Genomic DNA, 26,453 nt, shown 5'->3' on the forward strand with positions numbered 1-26,453 from the left:
AAATAACGTATCATCAGAAATATATACAATGATAAGACAATTGAAATTAGACCCAGCATTCTACATAATGTCACTCTTTCAAAAATTCTCTATATATCTTTGTCTGATATTTTTCAGGTTAGTTTAATTATCTGCTTACTCTGTCTCCCATGAGTTCTACTAAAATGATCTCAAGGTTTTTTTTTTTTTTTAAGATTTTATTTACTTATTCATGAGAGACACAAAGAGAGAGAGGCAGAGATATATGCAGAAGGAGAAGCAGGCTCCCTGCAGGGAGCCTGATGAGGAACTTGATCCCAGGACCCAGGGTCATGACCTGAGCAGATGCTTAATCACTGAGCCACCCAGGTGCCCCTGATCTCAAGTTTTGTTGGCTGCTTTATCCCTCAGATTTTTATTACAGCTTGGGTCATAGCAACTGATCAAAAATATTTCCTAGAATATCTGTCAAATTAGCAATTGTTGCTTTTCTTATATTGTAGTAAAGATTTTAAATTTAGGACTTTATTTTTATGGTACCAAAGTAACAAAGTCAAAAGGTCAACAATTACCTGCAGAGTCAGGTCAGCTAGTTCCTAAAAATCTTACACAACTGTATCAAGGCTTTTGGAAGAGTTACTGCAGTATCTTTCATGTGGAAGACTTAAACTTTATTTTTCATAGAAGAAACATGTATTCTCCCAGAGGTGCTTACATAAGTAACACAGTATAATCATTTTGATATTTGAATAATAATATGAAAAACAGCTTCCTACAAGCCCTAGCAAGTGTCCCCATAAATAAAGCCATATTATGCATGTAGCTTATGTGCATGATGCCTGAAGGTACCTTAAAGGGGTACTACAAAAAGCATGAAATTGTTGAAAGCTTTCTATTCCTGAAAGCATCCAAGGCAAACATCAGAGATAAAGATCACTTGAGCTATGTTTGTCTGCCTTATGGTGTTAATTAAACGCCAATATTTTTTTCTCTTGAGAAGCTCAGAATTAGATTCATATTCTCCTCTGAGAAAGACAAGATCATAAAGTATGCTTGTCACATGGTATAAGGCCTCCCATCCTTTTGTGAAATCCCCAGGAGGTATTTTTCATTTACATATTTCTGAAATATTATTTAAGGTTGTAATTTTTTTAAAGTATTGTATATATTTTATCAGAGTGACAAATCTTGCAATTTCATAGAATTTAAAATTGAAGCAAGAAGAATCACCCTTATGTCATTTGGTCTAATGATAAATCTTAATCTTTATTTTTCATTGACAATAAATAAACTGTTTATTTACAGAGCATATACTATGTACATATAAAATGAGCTAGGTGCTATGAATGATAGAAAAGTATAACATATAATGTCAATATTAAAGAAACATTAAGACCATAAAATCAAATTTAATTATATAAAGTCATAGGGTTCCCATATAAGCCAGCATATACCTAAGGATCTGGGAATAGTTCCATGGATGCCTTTAACAATTATCAGGTATTAAGGATTATATATCTCCAAGTGACAAAAGCATCCTAAGTACATAAAAAACAAAAGCCATGTTCCTAAAAGGTGGCTTTAATATGTCCCAAAATAAGTTAAACATTGTACTGATGATCCAAAAGTATTATGTCAGTTAGAAACTATTAAAATAGTCCAGTTATCTGCGTTTCTGCTTCTGGCCAACATGGAGAAACAATAATTAAATTACCTTGCCACCAGAGCTTTTCTTTCTCTCCCCCTACCAAAACAAAACAAAACAGAAAACAAACATTTAGGGAGAAAAAAACAGTTTTTAAGACACTAGACATCAAGAAATAGAAGACAGAGATTCCTGAGAGACAAGAAGAAAAACAAAGTGATACCTGTGATTATCCCAGATTACTGCCTTGAGAGAATGCGTAGGCTGTAGCACAGCAAGGTGGAATCCAGACAAATCCAGGCAAATTGTCAGTGAAAATCCAGGAAAATGAAAGCAACTATATTTTGCAAGACAGAGTACCTGAGAACTGAGGGTGCCCAGTGAGAGAATTTCAACAATATCTGCAGATGGTCAAGAACAATATATACATTCCAGGAAAGACAAAAAGAACTAGAAGACCAGTAACATTAACACAAAGCTTGATATAGTGCCTATTCTCACCAGCCTGACTACAAAACTTCGTAATTCATGTGACCCTGGAATAATTCATGTTATGTAGGGTAAACAGGATGGTCTGACCTCAGTGGCAGGAAGTAATTAACTATGAATTAAACACAACTCTGGTCCCACTTAACATTCTAAAAGTACGACCAGAAATAACTAAAACTAAACAGTGTACAACTAACTTAACTGTGTGCTAAAAGAAAGCTCCAAAATAGAGGAATTCAAAAATATCCACCATCCAGAAAAGTAAAATTAATAGTAACTAGCATCTAATAAAAAAGTACCAGGCATATAAGGAAACATGACTCATGGTGAGAAGAAATATCAATCAAAATTCACCTGAATTAAAATTAGCAGAAACGCTGAAACAGCCAACATAATTGTATTGTATATGTTTAAAAATTAAGCAGAAATAGGTAAGATATCTTTTTGAAAAAGATTCAAATTAGGCTCCTAGAGATAAAAACTATAATGTCTGAGATAATATATGTATGTGTATATAATGTATGTGTGTATATATATGTATATATAGATATATATGAAGAGATTAATGGAAGGTAAATACTGTAGATAAAAGGCTAAGTGAACTTGAAGACATTACAATAGAAACTATAAAAAATGGAAAATAGGGGGAAAATGAATAAAGATAAACAAAGTATCAGTGAGCTGGGAAAGAACTTCCAATGTACTACTATATGCATAATTGGAGTCCACAAATGAGAGGAGAGGAGGAAGAGAGAGAAAATTACCTGTATATGGTCAAATTTATCCAGACATAATGAAAACTATACACCTGCATATTTAATAAACTCAATGAAACCAAGCACAAAATTACACGTCACACACACACACACACACACACACACACAAAACTATGCTGAAAGTCAAATTCCTCAAAATCAGTAACAAAGAGAAAATCTTAAAAGAATTAAGAAGAAAAAAGAAGTATTACATACATAGAAACAAAGTATAGGATGTTTGAACAATACCAAATAACAAGCTTGACCTAACTGACATATATAGATATTACATCCAACAAGGATAAAATAAGCTTGTGCTTCAAGTGTGTCTAGAGTTTTCAGAAAAATTTACCACATATTGTTTTCTAAAGCAAAGCTCAATATATATATTTTTTAATTGCATATATTCATCATTTGATATACTACAATGGATTTAGGCTAGAAATCAATTTAAAAAAAGGTAACTGCCATTGATCTATTGCTTAGAAAGTAAGCAACACACTTATAGAATACCTATGATTCAAAGAAAAAAAGAAAAATATTTTATATTATTTATATATAAATTTATAATAAATATATACTATATATGTTATAAATAGTACAATATACTTATTTATAAATATATGAATAGTATGAATATATTTTTATTTTTTTACTTATTTTAATTTTAGAAAAAATCAAAACAAATTGTTTCCCAAAGTTTATTAGATCAGCTCCTTTCTTATGTACTTCAGTACATTTATTTTACTAATTTGTAGTACTATCAGAGTTGTCACAATCTGCATTCCATCTTGAATTCTTCCAAAATCTTGATCTTTTCTTTTGACTTTAATACTGTAAAATTTATCATTTGTTGGGGTGTATCGGTGGCACAGCTGGTTAAGCATCTAACTCTTGATTTCAGATCTAGTCATGATCTTAGGGTCGTGAGATAGAGCCTTGAATTGGTTGTTCAGGACAAAATATGCTTAAGTTTCTCTCTCCCCCTCCCCCTCCTACTCTCTCTCTCTCCCTAAAATAAAGAAGTAATCTTTAAAAATATATAAAATTTATCATTTGTGGTGTACAGTTCTATAGATTTATGCAAATACATATAGTCATTCATATACTATCACAGTACTACAGAAATTGATTCCTTTATCCCCAAAATGTCCTCATGGTGTCCCTTGTAGACAATAAATTCTCCTGCCCCAAATCACTGGCAACAGATGATACAGTTCTTATAGTTTCATCCTTTACAGAATGCTACTTAAGCTAGAAACAAAAACACATGATACGTAGCTTATTTTTTCATCTGACTTCTTTCAATTAGCAAAATGCAAAATGTGCTTAAGATTCATGCATGCTACGTGAGTCTTAGTACATTTCTTTTTATCACTGAGTGGTACTCCACTGCAAAGATGTACACAAAATGTTTATGCATTTACCTGTTGAAGGACGTTCAGATTGTTTCCAGTTTTTCTGTGATGATAAATAGAGTTTCTATAAACTTCAAAGTACATACTTTTTCAATTCAGTTAGATAAATATCTAAAAATGGATTGCTGAGTTATGTGATAAATGCATGTTTAACTTTAAATGGATTTCTAATGTGTCTGTAAAATTTTGTTCCAACAGGAGTATATGAGAGTTAGACTCTACATCCTCATCACCACTTGATATTGACAATCATCTTTAAGCCGTTATTTTTTAGACTGGTTGATAGGTTCACAGCAAAATTGAGAGGAAGGTAGAGATTTCCCATATCAACCATGCTCCCAAACATGAACAGCCTCCCTCACTACAACATCCCCCAGCACAGTGGTACATTTACTACAGCTAATGAATCTACACTTGTACCTAATGAATCTACACTGGTACATCGTAACTACCCAAAGTCCATAGTTTACTTTACAGTTCACTCTTGGTGTTACACATTCTGTGGGTTTGCACAAATGTATGATGACATGTATCCACCATTACAGTATCTACAAGGTAGAGTATTCTAAGAGATAGATATTTTTATTCAAATTTTACAGATGAGTAAACTGAGAAATGAAATAGGAAAGACAGGCAAAGCATATATTCATTAAAGTGGTGTGTGTGTGTATAGTGTCATTAACTGTTGTATGTAATATAATGCTAGGGATAGTCCTGAAGACATCCAGACCTATAGATGTCTTTCACTCACAATGTAAGCCCTGAAATTTCACTTTCAGAGTGTGATATATTTCCACTTAGAACCTGATCATAAGGAAAATTAAAATCTTCCTGATACAAGTGATGTTCCAGCTCCCTAAGAAGAATATGTATAAAATACTTTTTATAACACAACTGAAAACAACAACAACAAACAACAAGATATCAGAATTAGTTGTGTAGGGGTGAAGTAATGAACACAACAAACTTCTAGACTTCATTTTTGCCTGTGGCCAAAAATAATTATAATGATATTATGAATTTTTCTGTATGCAATGAATAAATCTAATTTATTCCAGTAGTCAAGGATTTAAATTAATTGTTGATGTAGTTTATATAATTACTGGGTAAACACAAATATAGAAAACATAAGTCTCATTTTATGTGAACATGAGCTACAAATAAAAGGCTTTGGTTCAATATTCTTCATATTTTAAATTATTCATCAAAGACATTAAAAACAGTAGAAACCTTATCAAATAGATTGAGAAATAGATTTTAATTATACACAAAATAAAATAGAATGTAAATTTCATGAGGGAAGGGGATTATGACTGACTTGCTTACATCTGTTTATTCCAGTATTTCTTGTGTTTAGAACAGTATCAAGTATATGTAACCATGAGATGAACTATGCATTAATATGGCCCTAGATACCGTGGTTATACTCCGACATGCAAGTTATGTGGTCTTTGTTGAGTCTGATGGTAATACTGATCTCACTGGAATGTGACAAAAACTAAGGGATGTATACTAAATAATCACTATAGGATCTGACACAGTATAAGCACAGTTTCTCTTAATTTAAGAAGTTTTTAAAAATTAAAATTTGTGTCATTAAGAAGCATGTATTTAATCTTCAAATGCTTTGATTTTTTGCATTACTGCTTCAGATTGTTGAGAAGAATTCTCAACATTAATCTGCTTTTACATAGAAGAATAAGTAAATATTTATTAATCTCTATGTGCAAGGAACTATCCTTAGCCAATATGATCTTGATAAACTCTTTCTCAGTCAAAATCAAGTATACAAATTCTAAATCAAACTAGGTTAAAAAAATTTAATATAGGGGACTGAAGACTCTCCCCTAGCCCATTAGAATTTTATCACTGCTAGCCTAATTCAATGAAATAGTATGTACAGAAAAACTTGAGAAAAAAATAACCCAACTTGTTATGAAATATTATAACCATTAATAACAATCTTAAGAAATCAGACAAAATAATTCAGTGGTTACAGATCTCAAAATGTCTGATGCTGTGCTAGGAGTTAGAAATTTTCCATATTCCTTGCTGCATTTGACATCACGTAGCCCAAACCTTCTGGCCTTTTCCTTATGGTCCTATAAGGAAGTAAGGTTTTATACTATGCCCTGATGAAGTTTCATTTCAAATCCAGGCAGCAGGCAGGATGGAGTTGCTACATGACTCTCTTCTCCTTAAAAACATATTATCCCCTAATGGGTATATCCTCACCTTCCAACCCTTCCCTAGGAGAGAACAGTCCATGGCATTTTAGAAATATGTGCTGCAAATTGGCAGGCACAAGCACCCTAAAAGACTATAAAATAAACATGAATCCCCTTTGAAAAAAACTTTATATTTTCATCACATCCCCTGTAAGCTAACACACTGCACTGTTTACAGTCTTCCACTACAATATATTTTGAAACGATTACCTTCTTCTGAGTCATTTGTGTCATAATGCTCTCCATAGGTACCCATAAAATGAAAATGTAAGCCGTTTTTATTGGCCACACTACATCTTAATTGAAAATATTAAAGGGGATTGCTCTCCTACTGATTTTTTTCCTCCATTTAATTGGCTAATCATATGATATTTTTAATGGAATAATCGTGAAGGAAAATATGAATCTAATTTAAATTCAAACTGGATTTGGGATATTTAAGAGATTATCCCAGAGTAGCAGAGGGTGCATGAGGCAATAAACATCTGTTCATTCCTGACCACTAGCCTTGGTGTTTATGAGCTTGGGGGATATTTATTTTCAGGAGACATGATTCTCTCTACATTTGAGCTTCAGCTGTTTTACTGCTGTGTTTTTAGTGAAAAATTTTAAATTTATCAGCAGATTTTTGTCCATTTTTTTTACCTCCCTTTTTGTACTTTTATCAAAATGCAATTCTGACAAATGAGAAATTGTCCCAGGGAATCTCTACACCCTACTGAGAGGAAGAATTCAACCATTTATTTATTATTGGCTACAATATACTGTAAATAGATGAACCAAACCATGTAACAACAACTGGGCATGTCCTTCTATAAGACTATCATAGCCTTAGTGATGGAAAATTAAACATTTCATTCATGCATTCATTCAAGTACTTTTGAGTATCTACCACTGCTAAAATACAGTAGAAACTACTCTAAGCTAAATAAAAAAGTCCCAGCAATCTCAGTGTGTGCAGTCTAGAGAGGTAGATAGAGCCCATTCCTGTGAAAACTAAAAGACTATCTCTGCAGTTTTAGGCATTCAGGATAATATGGAAATAACACAAGTGAATTCATAATTGTGTTTACAAATGTCAACTATACTTCAACTAAAAAAATAATCAATTTTTAAAAATCATCACTAAACAAATGGTACAGGTGAAAATTAAAATGCAAACTCGGTAATATCAGAATCAGATCATAGCAGACTCATGTAGCCAAGAAAGCATTCACTTTAGAATACTGGCTTTGACTTTCAGGGATATAAAATCTGGAATTTTCATAAAAAGTAATTCAAACAGATTCCCACAGGATGTGTAAATACCCATGGCTGGCTAGGTAATAGTAAAAGACAAAGCTTACAAGTATGTCACCTGAAGTTTTCTGGTCCTATCAACCTATAAGCATAATAGAGCTCTCATCAATAGCAATAATGCCTAAATAATAGGTTTCTTTCTTCTAATTCAAGTTGAAGTCTCCTCCAAATTTTCCTAGAGCACATCTAAGAATCTATAGATGTCATTTCACCAATATTTATAATCAACACTGTATCAGGCATTATAGAACATCCTTTTAGCACAATTGTTGCTTCTCTAAGTCTTGCTACTCTCTCTCTCCAGGCTCCAAAGTCTCATTTTTGGCATTCTCTTTGCAATACTGGGCAATGTGGCCTCAGTCACACCTCTGCTGGATACCATCATATCCTGGAATGTTTCAATGTATACAGCTGGTAAAACTCTAAACTCATAGAAGCTGAAGATGTTCAACCTACACATATCTCCAAGGTAAAGTGGGGCCCACCTCTCTCAACTTTGCATTCATTTAAGGCAATCTCAAGAATTTAACACTTACACTCCAAAACTCCTAAAAGTTTTTGGTGTAATCACTCTTCCTTGTTTTTTGGGCTTCTGCCATAAGGCTCCTGAGGTCTCAGACTTTAAGCCTTTGGGTCCTAGTCCATCAGTTTAGTTGAAGCCAAAGTTTTGTTCTTGGGTAAGCTAATCACGTTGGACTTCTTCCCTTCAGATGATCTCCAATAAGGTGGATTTTTTCAATTCTATAAAAAACACGTTTCTGTGGAATCTCCCAACAGGCCACCAATCCTATGTAGTCAAGCCCTAGACCTTGCAACAATAATTAGTACCTGGACTTGAGGTCATGTACAAAATTTAGTATCTCTCAGAGGACAGAAGACATTAACACATACCAGTTATTAATTATCATTCTGCTGAACTTATATTTTGCTAACTAAAATATTCTCACAAAGTGTCTTTAATATAGGAATTCAGTTAAAACCTAAGGAATCCACGTGGGGCCCCTTTGGGCATTTCCAAGTAAATTGTGAGATTACAAAACAGCTTCAAAGACTGGCCTACAGATTAACATTTGGTTTGAGAATAGTTACAAAGAAATGCATGGGATTTTAAATGGTTTTAGAGAGCTTGCAAGGAATAACAGAAATTGCATTTTTTGAAGTTGTACATTGTTAAATAACATACACTCCATCTTTGAGTTAGATCTTTCACTGCAAAAAAGAAATACATGGGACAGGAATTTAAGCAACCAAACTGTTATTGATTATCAGTGGTATAAGTGGTGATCTTAATTCATTGCAGTTCAGAGTAAAATTTCTTCCCAAGGTGAATGCCTCATCAAATGACCATTCGTCTTAATTTGGAGCCAAAATTTCAATGGTATCTTTGCTCAGAAAACAGAAAGAACCTTTAGAAATAAATAATATACTGGGTGAGGGATCAAAGTTAAGTGAATCATGAGGCATAAATGAGTAAGCGAATATGGTCTATGACCTCATAATATTGCTCCTGTTGTTGTATATCTAAGTTCCATAATTTAATGTCCTCTGTACAACCAAAGTCCTGAGAACAGTAAATAGTATAAATCTCCTAAAATAGGTTTATACATATATGCACATTTTTAAAGGTTTTATTTATTCATGAGAGACACAGAGAGAGGTAGACATAGGTAGAAGGAGAAGCAGGCTCCCTTCTGGGAGCCCAATGCAGGATTCAATCCCAAGACCTGAGCCAAAGGCTGATGCTCAACCACTGAGACACCCAGATGCTCAACCACTGAGTCACCCAGTGCACATTTAATATTAGCACTTTGGGTTCTATCACCATAAATTTCACATGACAGATAATTAGGGCTAGAAATTAGATGGTGTGGTTTTGTTCCAACTGTGACTCTAACATTTTACGTTTATCAAGGCACATGTTTTTCCTTGTCAGGGACTCAGGTTCACTCTGTATAAAATGAAGATTGTTGACTCTGGTGTTCTTGGAGGTCTTCTATTCTAGTATTTCATGGTGCTTTGATTCTCTTTGTCTATTCCCATGTGTTGGCTAGGAACAAGTTCTGTCTAGTAAGGTTGGTTTCTGCCCCATAAGAACTATGTAAAAGACTAGGGGATGAACTTTCTTGAACAAAGACCCTCGATCCTATTCCTTTATGTTGCGTATCTATATTCTTCTTGGCCTGCAATTACTTATATAAGTGTTTGGGTTGACCTTGTAATTAAACCACCCCAAGAAAGTGTCTTCCTGATTTCTTTTAGTTTTCCTTTCTATTTTCTGATTCTCTTGGAAATCTAGACCTCTCCTGACTTCCTGGTATACATGTTGGTCCTTCAGATATTTATGCACTCCATTCCTGATATGTGATACATATTGAAGGCTAGATAATCTTTGGTACTCAAGTCTCAGTGATGATTACATCTTCCTTCTTTGAATGTAGCTTATCTAAATATTGCCTAAATGTAAAGATCCATATTTCAAAATCCTGTGGTATAAAAATCATAACCACAGGGGATAGACTATTTATTTATTCTTATGAATTTTAAGATTTTATCTTCAGATAATTGGGAAGATAATATGAAAAGTTATTTATAAAGCTTCCTGGTGACTCTTAAACCTCAAAAATTTGAGATCCTGAGGCTGTCATTTCATGCTTGCCCATGTAATTAAAGTAGTCCACCATTTTCACTATGGCATACATTTATACATTGAGGAAAATGAGTGTCCTTCTTTCTTTAAAGCACAGTGAACTTGGAAACAGAAGACATAAACAGCCTTCTAGATCACAGCCAGGGTAAAAATTCAGAAAAATAAGTTCTTATACCAACAAGTAGGCATTCTACAGCAGAAACTGAAAGTATGCATTTCCAAATAGTTCATGTTCTGCTAATTCATAACTTCACAAATTACTGGGCATGGTGCAGGATATAAAAGAGTAGAATTATTTGTTTATTTTTATTAAGTTTTATTTTGTTGCTACTTTATTAAACACAAGTGCAGAAGTAGTCATGACCTTATATTAAACACGGCTGTTACCTTATTAAATACTAGAGTAGAGGAAATTTTGCTCAAATATAACATGGGGCTGGGACAAAATATGACATGTCCTCCGTATTCTAGTAACACATTTTATTCTCTGGCTCTCCAATATACTTTTTAAAAATCCTGGGTCCCTGCTCAGAGGGGAGTCTGCTTCTCACTCTCTCTCTGCCTCTCCATCCTGCTGGTGCTCTCTCTTTCTCTTTCTCTCTCTCTCTCTCTCTCTCTCTCAGATAAATAAATAAAATCTTTTTTTAAAAAAATCTTCTGTTTGTAGTGATAGTTCAAGTTGTATAAATACATGAGGTAACTAAAGAAACAATAAAGAGGCAGAGAAGGTCAAGATCATAACCCAGGGGGTTCCTTATACTGAGGTATTATATTAATGAGGAACAAAGAACAAGAGTAATGTCAGCGTTATAAATGGAGGACAAGAATACTTTAATAAAGTTAAAGACTGACAAGAAGAAAAATTTAAGAAGGAGAAGAGACAAATAGTCAATAGTCTGAAATGTTACAGATGGTAAATAGGATATAAAGGCAGGAAAAGGACAGTAAATCCAAGAACATGGCAGAAATTGTTTCTGTATGTATTGTAGGAAGATATGGTATAGGGCAGCCCTAGTGGCGCAGCGGTCTGGTGCCGCCTGCAGCCTGAGGTGTGATCCTGGAGACCCGGGATTGAGTCCCACGTCCCTCTCTCTCTCTCTGTGTCTATGAATAAATAAATAAAATCTTAAAAAAAAATAAAAATAAAAAAATAAAATATTTTTTAAAAAAAGGAAGATATGGTATATATCCCTTACTTATCCCCACCCCCAACTCCACCTACCCAAAGTATTATAGGGCAATATCTTATAGAATTCATAACCACCTGCTTAAAGGAAAATTTGATTAGTCAATGATATATCTAGTTAACACATTCTCTCCTCAATGGAGACATGGTGCAAATAAATATTAAGTTAATTCTCAGAATTTAGCTCTGAGATGTAAATCTATAAATACTAAAACTTAGTATACACCATATGTCTTTCTCAGCCAATATCTTTGCATAACCTCTTTTTAATGGTGGACACTGCCTTTAAGCTTCTCAAACTCTCACATGCAAATGACTCATCTACTATTGAAGCTCATTACTTTATTGAAACTTTATAGGACATGAAGTGACATGGAAAATTTAGAGTCCACCGCTGTCATTATGATCACATTAATTAAGCAATAAGACCCAGCAGTGCAGGAACTACATTGTACTAATTCATATCTTGGGATGAATGTTCAAAGTGATACTTGGGAATAAAGCCACAGGACTCCCATTAATGTCATGAGGCTATGTGGATTAATGCTGGACACCTGCTCCCCAATTCTGCCATTGCTGTTAAGTCTTGACTTAATCTTTGTGGAAATGTGATTATGCCTCCCTTCTCTTCTTCATATCTCTTTTTAAAACCATTTTATTTGCCAATATTTTTCCTTACATTAAGTGTATGACTCAAAAATTTTAGGTAAATTCAGATGTATAATTAGAAAATCAGGGATGTTTGGAAGGACACTTTACTGATTTCAAGACAATTTAATAACATCATGTTAACATGTAACTGGAAACAAAGGACTAATGGAGTAAAACCCCACCTAAGGATACATTTGGAAGATACTACTTTCACCGCTCAAACTAGGAGGTATAGCAGGTAGCCTCAATATACACAATCAAGTTTCAGAACTTGAATCTAGTAAAGTTTCAGACTTCTCAAAACCCATGACGGAATCTCATATTTGGGGTTTTCTCTGCAGTGTTTTTTACTCCCTGTTTAGTGTTGGTGATTTTGGATCAATTCTTATTAGTAACAGTTCAAAAAAGTTTTACTCTGATTCAAGGATTCTCAAATTGTGACTTCTGACCTACATTATCAATATCACCTGGAATTTGTTAGAAATGCAAATTATCAGGCCTCCCCATAGATACTCTGGAGGTGGGGCCAGAAACCTGTGCTTTAACAAGCTCTCTGGGTAATTCTGAAAAATGTTGATCAAAGATTGAAAAACAAAGCTATAATTGAAGTACTAATAGAAATGCTGTCATTATTTCTGTCTAGCCTGTCTTTTGCTATCTGTCAGATAGAATCTTGGTTATGGGCCTGCTAGAAAACTCTTCTAGGTATTTACATTAAATTTTAATATGGCTTTAATTTCAATAGGATTCAATAAGTCAGTGTGGTTCTCGCTACAAAATATATCCATCTGGTTTTACTTATTTTTCCTCAAAAGTCTACAGTGATAGAGACATACCGAATATAATTTCAGCCCCACCAAAAACTTGGCTTTATAATGCAAATAGTTCAATTGGATCAGCATCAAGTCAACAGTGGTTCTAAATCATCTTTGACCTTGCATCTCTTTCTAGCACACAAGATGTCTGTCTGGATCCTGAGATACAAGAGGCAACTTCTTTCACTTTTGTGGTTACTAGATCCCTGCCTTATACTTTCAACCTCTGACCCTGTCTTGATATATAGTTCCTCTAGGACCAGAAATATACCTTCTCCTAATAAGTTCCTCTGAGAGAAAGAGTCATAGATCAGCCATAGAACTGAACTTCAAATACTATCTTATTGGATTTTTGCATATGGTTCTATTTCTGAAACATGTTCATGCCAGCTAAGATACTCCCCTTTCTCCTTGTTGGATCTGCCTGATAGTGGCTATTTGGACACAATGTCTGAAACTCTTCTTTCAATCTTCCTTCCTAGCTGTCTCCTATTGTAAAGCCTGTCTCCACCACTAGGCCTCCACAGTGTTTATGTCTGGATCTAGCCTTTCCCAGCTCACACTGCTCTGTTTTGGTTAGATCTTTCGTCATTAACCCTCCAATGTGAAAACGCTATGCTAACTTCCCTATAGGACTCTCTCCGTTGCCTAGTTAAGAAAAGCAGGTTTATTACTACAGAAATAGCAAAATAAATCTCCATTGCCAAAGGCTAGATTCAGGTCAAGACCACGACATTTTTTTTTTAAGATTTTATTTATTAATTCATGAGAGACACAGAGAGAGAGAGGCAGAGACACAGGCAAAGAGAGAAGCAGGCTCCATGCAGGGAGCCCGATGTGGGACTCGATGCCAGGTCTCCAGGATCAGACCCTGGGCCGAAGGCGGCACTACACTGCTGAGCCACCAGGGCTGCCCTCGACATTTATAATACAAAGATTAAGAGATGGGTTTTGGAATTAGACAATCTTGTTTCAAAACCTAGCTCAAGTTCTCAGTAGCTATGCGACTTCAGCAAGTTGCTGAACCTGCCTACACACCAGAGCTTATTGTTGCTGTTTTTGTTTTTCCTACAAACTAGTAATAATACTACTACCTTTGACATACAATTATTGAGAATAAAAGAGCCAGAGTACCTGACACCTATCAGTCCTCAATATCCACGAATTATTATTACCCTATTCATTTCCCGAGGATACACAGATGAATTGCACTGTAGTCCCTGTTCTCAAGAAGTTGACAATGAAGCAGAGGAAATTAAATACATGTTTAGATAGTGATAAATATTAACAGAGAGGTACAAATACAGTTATGCATTAAATTTAGGAATCAAAACTTTCAAATAGGGGAATCATGAAAAGGATTTTGGAGGTGTTAGCATTTAACTGTATCTTGGCATCTGGGAGTGATTATTTTTTTTAGCAAAGCTAGCAATAATGGGTGACATGAGGGAGGCAGATTATAATGAATTCCAGATGCTGAACTAAGTATTATAAAGATATTATGTAATTTAATCCTATGGCAAAAGAATGAGATAGGTTTGATTCTATACATTTTACAGATGAGGAAACTGAAAGTCTAAAAGTCAGTGGGAGTAGTAAGAGGCTAGGACTGTATGGCTGAGAACAGGACTCTTGAAGTGTCTAAACCCTGGTCTAAATCACAATATCTCTTCCAGCAGCCTGGAAAGAACAAGCAGGTCACTCCCATCTCTCTTTGAATGTCTTCACCAACAGGGCACTCATGAGGTGATTTATTCTATAACTGAAGAGTTCTGGTTTTTTTAAAATGATAGTTTTAGAAATAATATTTCTCCAATTTAGGTTCTTTCTCTGATTTTTTCCATATTATGTTACAAAAAAAACCCTGACAGTTCAGGGGTGAATTCTTGTGACTGGACTGGTAGAGGCTATCATGTGATTCATATAGTGCAGGACACATTGAAGGTTTTTAAAGTGAAATAAATTTATTTGGATAATGTGGGTAGCATTTATTTTTGAATGAATACAGATACTGAGTGTGGCATTACGGATGGAATAAATGCAGCTGGGCAGCCCCGGTGGCCCAGCAGTTTAGCGCCACCTTCAGCCTGGGGCCTGATCCTGGAGACCCGGGATCGAGTCCCATGTCGGGTTCCGTGCATGGAGCCTGCTTCTCCCTCTGCCTGTGTCTCTGCCTCTCCCTCTCTCTCTGTCTGTCATGAATAAATAAATAAAATCTGAAAAAAAAAGGAATAAATGCAGGCAAAATACTTATTTTCAAAAAGAATGAACATAATAACTGCCTATATGAAGTAAGAGAGAGAAAAGCAGAATGGCAACTTTTGGATTTATAGAAATATGCTTAGACATTTTATGTATTAGACTATCAGATGAATTGTATGTGCTAAGAAAGATGTTCAGATACAGGAGATAAAAGAGCTAGAATGTAGTTAAACTGTGTTTTTTATCTCCTGACTGAATCTTATAATAGCATTCATAAACACTATGACCACTTCCATTATCCAATTTAAATGTGTTTTACCTAGCCAGGGATATTTTCCTGCCTTCTTACCTCTTCCAGGTATTCCTCAAGATTCATTTCATGCCCAATCTCTCCTTTGTTAAATATTCCACACCCTATCTGACTCTCCTCTTTCTGACACTTTTTGTCTCTTCCACAAAATTTAGCAGTGGATTAAACAAAGTTGAATTTTTCTCTACTACTTGTGTTTGATTTTCTTCCTTAGATGATTATAAAATCATCTCAAGTAAAAGTTACATCTTACGCTTTTTCACTTGTTTCGGTAAATATTTGATTGAATGATTGAATTGATGGATTGAAATTGTGTATATGTGTGTGTTTAATCTCTCAGTATATAAACTAAAAAAATACAGGGCAAAGAAGAAGTCTTCTAAAATCTATTACAGTAGAGAGATAGGGTTGTGATAGTATACACTATGTAAAAATGTGGATATTGCTAGGTTTTATTTTTAAAATGATTTTATCTTTAAGATTTAAGTAGTTAAAAATCTCCCTTATCATATTGTTCTATTAATATTTCTGGATTTTGTTTAATTTTTTCTGATAGGAATGACATTAGCATGTATTTCAACCCATGTGCACATGACAATAATTAGAATTATGGTAGTCCTTTATGGTAGTAAATGGGCAGGAGTCTGGTTCCCAATAGAGGGAGTGGTGAAAAAATGGAACTCCAGCTCTGTGTAATATAATTTTTCCAACTACAGAGGAATACTGTAAGTTGGTTAATTTTATGTATCAACTTAACTAGGCCATGAGTGTCCCCAAAGGAGGATAGTGGGAGAAATCCTCCCATTAGGCAGAACTTTGAGCAGTGCACCTGGTTGTTTACTTTACGTGAAAGAAAAGATCAGCCATGTAACTGTATACTGATTTATGAGCTGTGACAAATGTATGGTCAGGGCTTTGGAAGGAACAGGATTGGAAAATCAGTGACAAGGAAATTTGGGGAAGAGGTATATGGAGAGACATATCTAGGAAATTTGGGGAAGAGGTATGTGGAGAGACATCTCTGAAAGGGCACAACATATGAATATACTTGTGTCCCATGTTGATGATCACCAAAGAAGAGATTTGAATAATCAAGTGGATAGGACGACCCATTCTGTGGATATCAGCCAGCCTCTCGCTAGCCACCTCTGCCATTGTCCAATGGGCTCATAAAAAAAGAGGCCAAGGTGACAGGGATGGGTATTATATGTGGACTCAACAACACAGACTTCCATTCACCAAAATCAACCTGGGTACAACCACTTCTGAGTGCCCAATTTGCCTGCACCAGAAACCAACACCGTGTCTCTAATGCGACATCACTACTTGAGGTGATCAACCAACTACCTGGAGGCAAATGGATTACACTGGACTCTTCCATTACAGAACAGATGGACAGCAGTTTGTTATTGCTATGAGGAGGTTGCTTGATGAAATTAACACTTAAATCAGTAGATTGAATAAAACAGATTGCCCTCTCCCCCCCCCCCCCAAGTCAGGCCTCATTCAATCTGTGGAAGGCCTGAATAGAATAAAAGGCTGAGTAAGAAAGAATTATCTCTGTGTGACTGTCTTTTAGCTGAGATTCTGGTCTTCTCCTGCCTTTAAATTTGGACTGGAACTTACATTATTGGCTCTCCTGGTTCTCAGGCATTTGGATTTGGACTGAAATTATACCATTAGCTCTCCTGGGTCTACACCATGCCAACTGCAGATCTTGGAATTTCCTAACCTCCACAATTGTATAGGCCAATTTCTTAAAATAAAACTCCATCTCTCCATCTCTCTCTTTCTCCCTTTCTCTCTCACTAGACATAAATACAAATGCAGATATCTCTCTATATTTTTCATTTGTTCTGTTTCTTGGAGAATCCAGACTAATACCTAATGCATACTGATTCCAACTAAATCTGAGTAAGTCCAAGCTAACTTCCCTGGAGCCAGAGGCAAACTACCCCAGGGATTGGTACTTACCAGAGAATATGTCTGTGGATCAAGAGAGAAAGCCTTGTGCTCTTCTGCCTTCTTAGTAGTACTTCAATCAGAAAAAGTCATTTTCTAGCCCCAAATTCTGAATAAATTTCCTTTTTTTCTTTCTTGGTGTCTTAACTTTTCACTGGTCTTTAATTTCCATTGTTTCCTTAGCTGATGATTTTCTCAATAAAATTTATTATCTTACATTTTTAAATTAGGATAAAATATTAGAGAGATATCTTGCTTCAAGTAGCTTAAAAGTATAGAAAGTTTTCATGTGGGAATGAGAGAGAGAGAGAGAGAGAGAGAGAAAGTGTGTGTGTGTGTGTGTGTGTGTGTGTGTTGTGTTAGACCATAAAAGTAGGTCCAGTTGATGATGGGCATCCAAAAACATGATGTACACATATGTATTAATATATTATCCCATACATAAACAGACTTAGATTAAAATATTGTTGAGTTTCACCTTTTAATTTTTTAAATTTTCACCTTTTTAATTTGTTAAGTTTCACCTTTTTAAATTTTTTTAAATTTGTTTTTAAAGGAAGTCTTATAAATGCTTTTAAACATACTTTTTATTTATATAATAGATTAGGTAGACCCAGAGAAATAAAGGTCTTTTCCAAGAGTGCACTGTTAGATCTGGGCTCGAACTAAAAGTTTTTGAAATCTAATCTGTTTTCTTTCTAAAGTACATTGTCTCAAGCAAGAAATAACTGAACACCTGGTAAGTATTAGATGTTATTCTATGCAAAGACAAAAGTGTGACCGTTGCTTTCAGGGTCTTAGAATCTGGTTGAGTAGATAACGTAACTAATATTTTGTCATCCTTATTACATGTCCACTAACACACATGTATTTTAAAACGTAATCATTCAATTAAACTACAAAGTAGATCCCATATAAATGGGAAGATTCTCAAGTTCAGTCACTCAAGTAAATGATGGATTCCAGGTGAAGCATTCAAGACTGAACCCAGGTCCTTTTCCTCTCACTTCACCAAGGTCTCTCAACTGAATAAGAGTGAATTCCACATGAGGGAGCTATCTTCAGTGTTCAGAGAAAATAATCACCAAGCTTTGTTCTTGAGTTGAGATTTTTGAAATCAGTAGAAAGAACAAATGCAGACATCCTCATATAAAGGAAAGAGCCCTGTTGTCTGTCTCTCTAAATCAAAGCCACACAAATTCTCAAAGCTAGACTATGTCCCAAGCACCTTGCAAAAAGTACATTATTGTTTAGCATCATGTACCTCCCAATGGCCAAGTAATGCATGCTAATATAACTCACAGACCCTTGAAGGGATAGTGACATTGTTGTTAATTCAGAACAAACCATACAGTCTCAGCATTGGGTAATGTCAATTGACCTATTACAAAGTAGAAACACTTGATTGCAAACATGCTGTTTCCCATATATAAATGCATACAATACTTTTCATTTAGGCAAATGTAATGAAACTAAGTCTTCCAGGAATTTTCTCAAGCCAAAAATCATCCTGGGGTTGGAGATAATCAATTTATAATTTGAAGAGCAATTATTTGGGCCTCTAGACTTCCAAAAGAGTGAAGTGGAACAAACATTCACAGCAAGAAAAATGAAGCATTTCACCTCTCTTCGCATCTAAGCTTGAACCTCAGCTCTGGGGCATAACTCAAGATTTGATATTAAAGTGTTTCATTTGCAGCCAATTAGACCTAGGATTAGATTTCGCAGCCTCCTTGCATATGAGGACAATAGTGCGATTTCCAGCAACCTTATATCCACTCCCTTACTCCCTCACACATCCCTTCAGAACCATCACCGCCTTCATCAAAACAATTTCATTTGTACTTATGAAAGCGTTACAGCCGGTAAGCGGAAGGTACAGAACAAGCTTAACCACTGTAGCTTTTTTCCCATCTGAATATCACGAATCTTGTATCTCACTGTGGTGTAAGGTCTCTGATTACATCAACCTCTCCAAATTATGCTGAAATGAAGGCCATTCAATTTGCTACAATCAGTAACTTTCGAAAGAGCCCACATAATTGATTTCACAGTAATATAGGCATAGGTGACTGAGAGCCTCAGCTTCATTTAGACAATGTTTTCTTTCATTCCAAAGTGCAGTATTCAATAGAAATCAAATTTTTTTTCCCAACAGTTGGCAGCTAAGCTTTGGCACATACAAAGTTTTTTTTCATCCTTTTTTTTATGGTGCAGAAACATGAAAATTGAAATTAATGCCCAGGGTGATCTAATAGAAGTCGACAGGCGTTAGGTGAAATAACTTCTTTTTGGAGCTTGCCCTGATGAGGATTTCAGCCAGCAGGCAATGAGCCATTCTGAATGCCATTCAGACCTCCAGCGACATTTGTTACTGAGGTAGTTTCTCAGCACCCAGCTGACGGAGAGCTGTGATGTGAATGTGGCTATTATTTCAAATGTTGCTCTCCCATTGTTTGCTTATTTATAGTGCGATCTGATTTTGACTCCATTTTTGACCTATAACTGCTGATGATCTCCACTATTTCCAGATGCACACATGACTTTGAATCAGCTGAGCTTCCTCCTTTGACCTTCAGTTGGATAACAATGCACGTGGAATGCTTACTTTTACTGCCCAAATTGGGAACTATCTGAATGTTGTGAAGAAGAAGCAGGTTCTGAACCTAGAAAGTGTATAGTCAAATACTCCTGAAATTTTCATTGGGGAGTTAGGCAGATAATGAACTATTAAATTCATGACTTTATCAGGCAGACATTTAGTTGGGGGTGGGAGAAAGCATGACTTAACTCAAGAGCCTGAAAGCCTTGGATTCAATTCTCAGCTTTAACTTTGGCATCTACATGGCCTGAAGAAAGTCACTTATCTTCACTGAATTTAGTTTACTCATTAATGTGACACTTATTTTATAAAATTATTGTGAAAATTATGTCCTTAATAATGGATATACATTATGACTATGGAGTACATACTGGGTACTAGCTGGATGATCCTGGGTAACTTACACGATATTATGAACCTCAGTTTCCTTAGCTGTAAAATTAGAATAATAATGCCCCTTACAGTTTTTAAAAGAATCAAATTAAGTAATGTCTGTTAAGTGTTAATTGGAGTATCTGGCATTAATTATGAAAGACTTAATGATTATTATTATAAAATTGTATTTTATCACTCCAAATCCCCTTCCTTGATACCTATTAGTGAACACAAGTTAAGCACTAAGTACAGTTTCATGTTTAAATTATACATTTCTAAATCATAGCATATATTGTGTTTTTAAGGCAACCATAGCAGAAAACAAAGCACATTCATTTAACTTACTAGAGTATTAGTGTACAATTTCCAAAGGTAATTTCCTGTGGAAAATAAGGTACTGAACAAACAGTTCTGATATTGGGGCACTTGTAAAGGTCATGGTTGACTCTGATCCATTGGGACTGGGAGGGTGATCGCATCAGAATGAGCAAGGTGGTAAAACTGCGATAAGATTTAGAATACAAGCAATGCTGTGATCTGTCTATAGTGTCTTCCATGAAGAGGGACATATGTGACAGCTTAGATGCCATGCCTCTTCTATCTCTGTTTTGACCTTGTTTTGTCTGTATCATCAGACTTTCACCACACAAACTACCTAAAAACAAATCATGGTTTCTCATTTTATTTGTTCTTTATCTTTAGCTCCTCTCTAGTGGCCCTTGATATATATACTACATTAGGAAGACATTGGTTTCTATAAGTGACAAAGATAATTTTCATCATTAAAAACCTTTATATGATTATGTGGTATCAACAAAATCAGAGCTACATGCTAAAAGAGAGAGATTTAGTGAATATATTAGATAAACAGTATTAGGAAACAAATGCAGAAGGAGTGATTTTTAAAAAGACAAAATTTAATATGACCTACAAAAATGGTTTCTGCTAGTACATGATTAGTATCAACTTGCTAGACTGAAAAAAGAATATCAATTTTCTCTGCAATAAATGACCATGGCAAATATTTAATGAGTTATTTATAAATGATAAAATAGTAATTCTAAATAAAAATCAGCTATGCTACATCGTTAGAAAATACTCTTTCTGCCCAATAGCTTTAATGTAAAACTTAGCATGAGCCTCAAGGCACATTTTTTTAGGGAAAAACAAGACTGATCTCCTTAGATGTTGCCAGTGGAGACTACTGTGGTGAACCCAAAACAGCAAAACCCAGTCAAGGATGTCACCGATGGTCGAGAATTTTCCTAGCGAATTCCACTATTCATTCTCTCATTCATATATTCATATAACAAAACTGTTCAAATGGATTATTAGTGAGGCAACTCATAAATAAAAAAAACTGGTCAAAATATATTTGACTAAACTAAATGATTCATATGGTTCAAAATGCATTTAACTTCAAAGTGAAATCAAAGAGATATTTCACAGTAAAGATTCATACCATATTTTCAACATCATTATTTTTAAATTTAATGACAATTTTTTTTCATTTAGAAATATATAATTTCCTAGAGTGAAAAATTTGTTAATCTTTCTAAAGTTGTCTCATGGTCTCAGCTACTCACTGAATTGTTTTGGCTATTTCTTGTTTCTCTGTACATCCTTCTTACTTTACCCTTTTCCATCATGCTTTATGCCCCAAGAGATCAATCTCCAGAAACTCAAAGGGCACCCTTTTTTGACTTCCTATTGGGTTTGGCCAATGGAAGGTACCTGTAGAAGACTAAAGGACAGGAATGTTGAATTGGGGTATTTGGTCTTCTTGCTTTTGTCTAGCCAAGATGCCACACATTTGTTGTGTGCCTCTAACAAAGGCCACAATTTCTGTTTGATAGATCTCCCCTACAACTCCCCTTTCCACTTACTCCTCTTGACCTTTCAGGGGTGGTGATATCCCTTCAATGTCATTAGCCTTAGATTAAAGCATCATTTTTTATTGGTTTCTCTTAATCCTGCCTGTGTTTTTCTGAACAGTCTCCTTTATAATCTTTCCTCAATTACTCCATTTGAGTGTACCACCTATTTCTTGATGAGACTCAAACAATACCTTGAAAGAGAAGGTGCTGGTTTTCCCTTGGTATAGCCTCCCCACTCAGGTTGTTCTATTGACTAGCCTACATTAACAGTCTCAGATACACAATGAGGGACAGACTAGAAGAAACTTCCAATGGCAAAGTGAATTAATCTATTCTCTAGAAGGTCCCAGGCTAGGAAGGATGGCCAAGAGGAAAAGCAGTGACAGATTGTCTTTCCATATGCTTATACCAGGCATCATTAGAATAACAATTTTATAACTTGCTTTTTAATTTAATGTATGATTTAATCATTTTGTCATATTCTTAAGGCTTCATTGTAAAATCACTTTGGCTACATATTATGCCAAATTAAAGGCTGGGTTTCTAGTAGTCATAAATTACGGAAGTATAAGAAACATCTTTCAAGTATTTGCTATCCTCCTTCTCCCAATCCTACCATGCAGGGTCCAGTTGCAAATTTTATAGATCCCCAAAGGAACTCAATGGCTGAATGAATATAGAAACTAAGGTTTTCTCCAAAGATGCCTTATTATAGTTCCTCTACCTACGATGCAAGTAAGTATCTTCTTCATTTAGTTTAATACAGTTGAGTCAATAGCTTCGTGAAGGATACAATCTAGATTAAGTCATATATTTTAAAAGAGACTCCTGTGACTTACACCGTAAGGAGTTACACACATATGGCAGCTAGAAGTGAATAGACACTTCGGGAGCTTTCATAGCATACTGGAAGGTTGTCAGATCCAATGAAAAATGGTTTCTGGGTAAAATGTGACTGATTTCATTTAACTTGCACCTAGCACACAGTGGAACTCTATAGTCCACTGCATCAGACGCTGGTGAGAGACAAGGGATGCAGGCAATACAACATTTACACCAAACCGTTAAAAAAAGATAAGTGCAATAAACAGTAAAAAATTCTAAGGGATATTTTAGTTTTGTTAGTAGAAAACCTAGAACTCCCCTACTCCCTTCAAAAAAAATTTTTAAAAAGGATGTAAAGAATAGAAAATAGTACTCCACATTCTTTTAAGGGACCAAATCTATCTTTGAATATCCATAATGGCTTGTGTAGAACTGAGCAAAGTGTAGCTCCCCTTTACTTTGTCCTCTCTTCATAGGCCTGGGCCAGGCATACAAGGGTGTGAAATCCTGGTAAAACTGGTCTTTGGGTGCCTGGATCTGAAATGCAGAGATATCACCACTTTGTCATTCTGCCACACAGCCATTCTCCCAACAGGGGATCTTTCTGAGTATGCAAAGCTACTTAGACCAATCAACCTTTTCTCACATCAACCCCACTTCCAGATACATTTGAGAGCTGTTTAAATAAAGAGGTCACTTTCTATTCTGGAGGTTTTGACTTTAGAAGAGTCAATTTAAAAAATGTATCTTTCTGTGGAAAGTACTGCCTCATCCCACTTGGGTACAGAAAATCTGGCCTTTACTGTAAATTAGTCTATATATACATATATTTTTTAAATTGAGTTATTTGTTGTGATTTTGTGTGTGTATGCACATTGTGCATATTTGTTTGTTTGTTTGAATATGGGAGTTCAATTATAAACTACCCATGAAATATATTTCTACACAGCAAATTTGAGCAGCATTAAAGTTTATGCTGCTTAAATCACTTCAAATTGTGGGATATTCAGATCTCTGAATTTTATGATAATGTCAAGAGAGCTTCTGGTGAGTTCCATTAATTTTTTTGGTATTGTTTAATTTTACATGAGTAAATATAATTACTCCTTTTGTCATGAAGAGCAAGTTCTAATACCAATTTATAATTCATGGAGCTAATTATGTTAACGAGAAGGCAATCTTTCCTCAGCTATCTCCCCTGTAATTTTAAAGGATTTTGATTTTTCCCCTTTCCTCTACAATTTCTCTTCCAGCTATGAAAAGGAAGTGTACACAATTCATCTGTGATATAATTATTTACCATGGCAACAGTTTGTGAATGGGATTGGGAAGTTGCACAGAAGGAGAAAGCAGCTTAAGGGAAACAGCCGAAAAAATCCTTTCAAGACAAGTGAAGAGGCCTTTCAGGTGGGGATGGTTTTTGTTTTCCTGACATTTTAAGGAGGGGCTCAGGTTTGCCTAACATTGTAAAAACTGTTGTTGATCCTAAAATAAAAGAGTCTATTTTCTACAGTTGCATTTCAGAAAATCACTTTGATTAAGAGAGTGGCACAAAAGGCAAACCCACATTTCCCTCTGCATTTGAATTAACAGCCCTCAGGAAGGTAAAGGAAAAGTATTTGCTGCTAAATTATCAGATGGCATTGCCAGGGAACATTTGGAGGAAAAAAAGAGACTTGATTCCTCATATTCTTAAAATGAATAATAAGCTCCAACCATGCTCAGCAACAAAAATCTTCCTTCTTGGGTGACAGAGTCTGAGAAAAGTAAAGAAAATCTATCCGAATCCACTGGTCCAATCTCTGGGCCTCACCTGAGGCTTCACAAATTCTCTCTTCATCTCCCCTGTTCAATGGGATATTGATGATATTATTCCCAATTGTGCAATGCCAATGAATGTAATCAATATTCTTCAAAAGAACACTAGCATGCATGTTAAAATAATAATAATATATCAAAATATAAGCCACCTTTTCCTGAGTGTTTGCAGGCTTATGTTCTTTTTACCTGTGAGCAATGCTACTTCTCATATTCTTCCTTTCTTCCAGTGTTCAGCAATAACTAACATCTAGCTTTAGCTGAAGTATTCTTGATTGCATGATAAAATTACTTCTGTTCAATATTCCAGGATGCTAATTGCATCAAGAGCTGTGGGAGAAGCTCACAACTGGGAGCTGTAGGAGTAGAAAACTCCAGAGAGCTTGATTTTCTCAGAAACATACATAAACAGGATAAGGCTGGAAAGAGTCCGGCCATACACCACTTTAAAATTAAACATTAAATACACACACACAACTTGATTCTACAAAACACTGAGTTCCTATGTTCTAGTTGCAGAATCAGCAGAGTTGGTTCATGAGATGTTTTACTGATCTGAGCTCTTGCTGATGTTGCTGCATTTGGGCTGCCATTTGTATGTGCCCATGGTGTGCCTAGAGTCTAGTACCAAGCATTGCTTTTCTGGTGTTCTGCTTAAACTAGATTGAACATACCGTTGTGCAAACTAAACAAAGATAATATATATTTCCCTTCAGGGAGAAGGACAAGGGAAGCACAACATAGTTTCACAGGATAATAGAACTGGAACTGACCTTTGAGATCCATATTCCTATTTCTTCATCTTAATAGATAAAAAAATTGAGTTTCTAGAAGGCTATATGACTAACTTTAGGTCTCTCAAACTTCTTACGTCCAGGCTATAATTGCTCATTCAAGCAAGATGTACAAATAGGAAACAGAAAAAACTTCAAAATCAAGCACAGGTAGTACACTTCTACAAGGACTCCACAGAAATTTAGAAAAGAAAAGATTAACTGTGCTGGTTAGTCAAGGCAGACTTCATGGAAGAGGGAGCCTTCACATGAACCACACATGATACGTGAGATTTCATTTAGGAGAGAAAAGGAGGTCCTTCCCAACCTTCAGAACATAAAGCCTGCCCTCAAGTTTGCCAGGAGCAATACTGTTGATGCAACCCCTAACAGTTGCAGCTTTAACTCTTTGCCCTGCAGCCTAGACAAGGAATAATGGAGGTTATTTTCCTGAAGTAGAGGCAACTGATATCCCTAGGAATAGGGAAACTACCCTTAATTCAGTCTCTACAATTAGGATTAGTTCAATTGTGATATTACCAATAAGTTGACTCCTTTAACCACAACCCATCTAACTAACCCAGATAGATACTGCCT

General features: G+C 35.3%; 2 long non-coding RNA genes across 3 annotated transcripts in view; one reads left to right on the forward strand and one right to left on the reverse strand.

The window, feature by feature from the left end:
• Window positions 1–26,453, reverse strand: part of LOC112648252 (uncharacterized) — a 236,473-nt gene that overhangs the window by 12,494 nt on the left and 197,526 nt on the right. The gene's annotated exons all lie outside the window — the stretch shown is intronic.
• Window positions 8,120–24,758, forward strand: LOC125755456 (uncharacterized). The gene is made up of 3 exons (XR_007412072.1): window positions 8,120–8,282; window positions 23,064–23,175; window positions 24,519–24,758. It is a non-coding gene; the product is annotated as an uncharacterized LOC125755456 (long non-coding RNA).

The sequence above is a fragment of the Canis lupus genome, chromosome 7, assembly GCF_003254725.2.
Source record: "Canis lupus dingo isolate Sandy chromosome 7, ASM325472v2, whole genome shotgun sequence".
In the NCBI taxonomy this organism is placed as follows: Eukaryota; Metazoa; Chordata; class Mammalia; order Carnivora; family Canidae; genus Canis; species Canis lupus.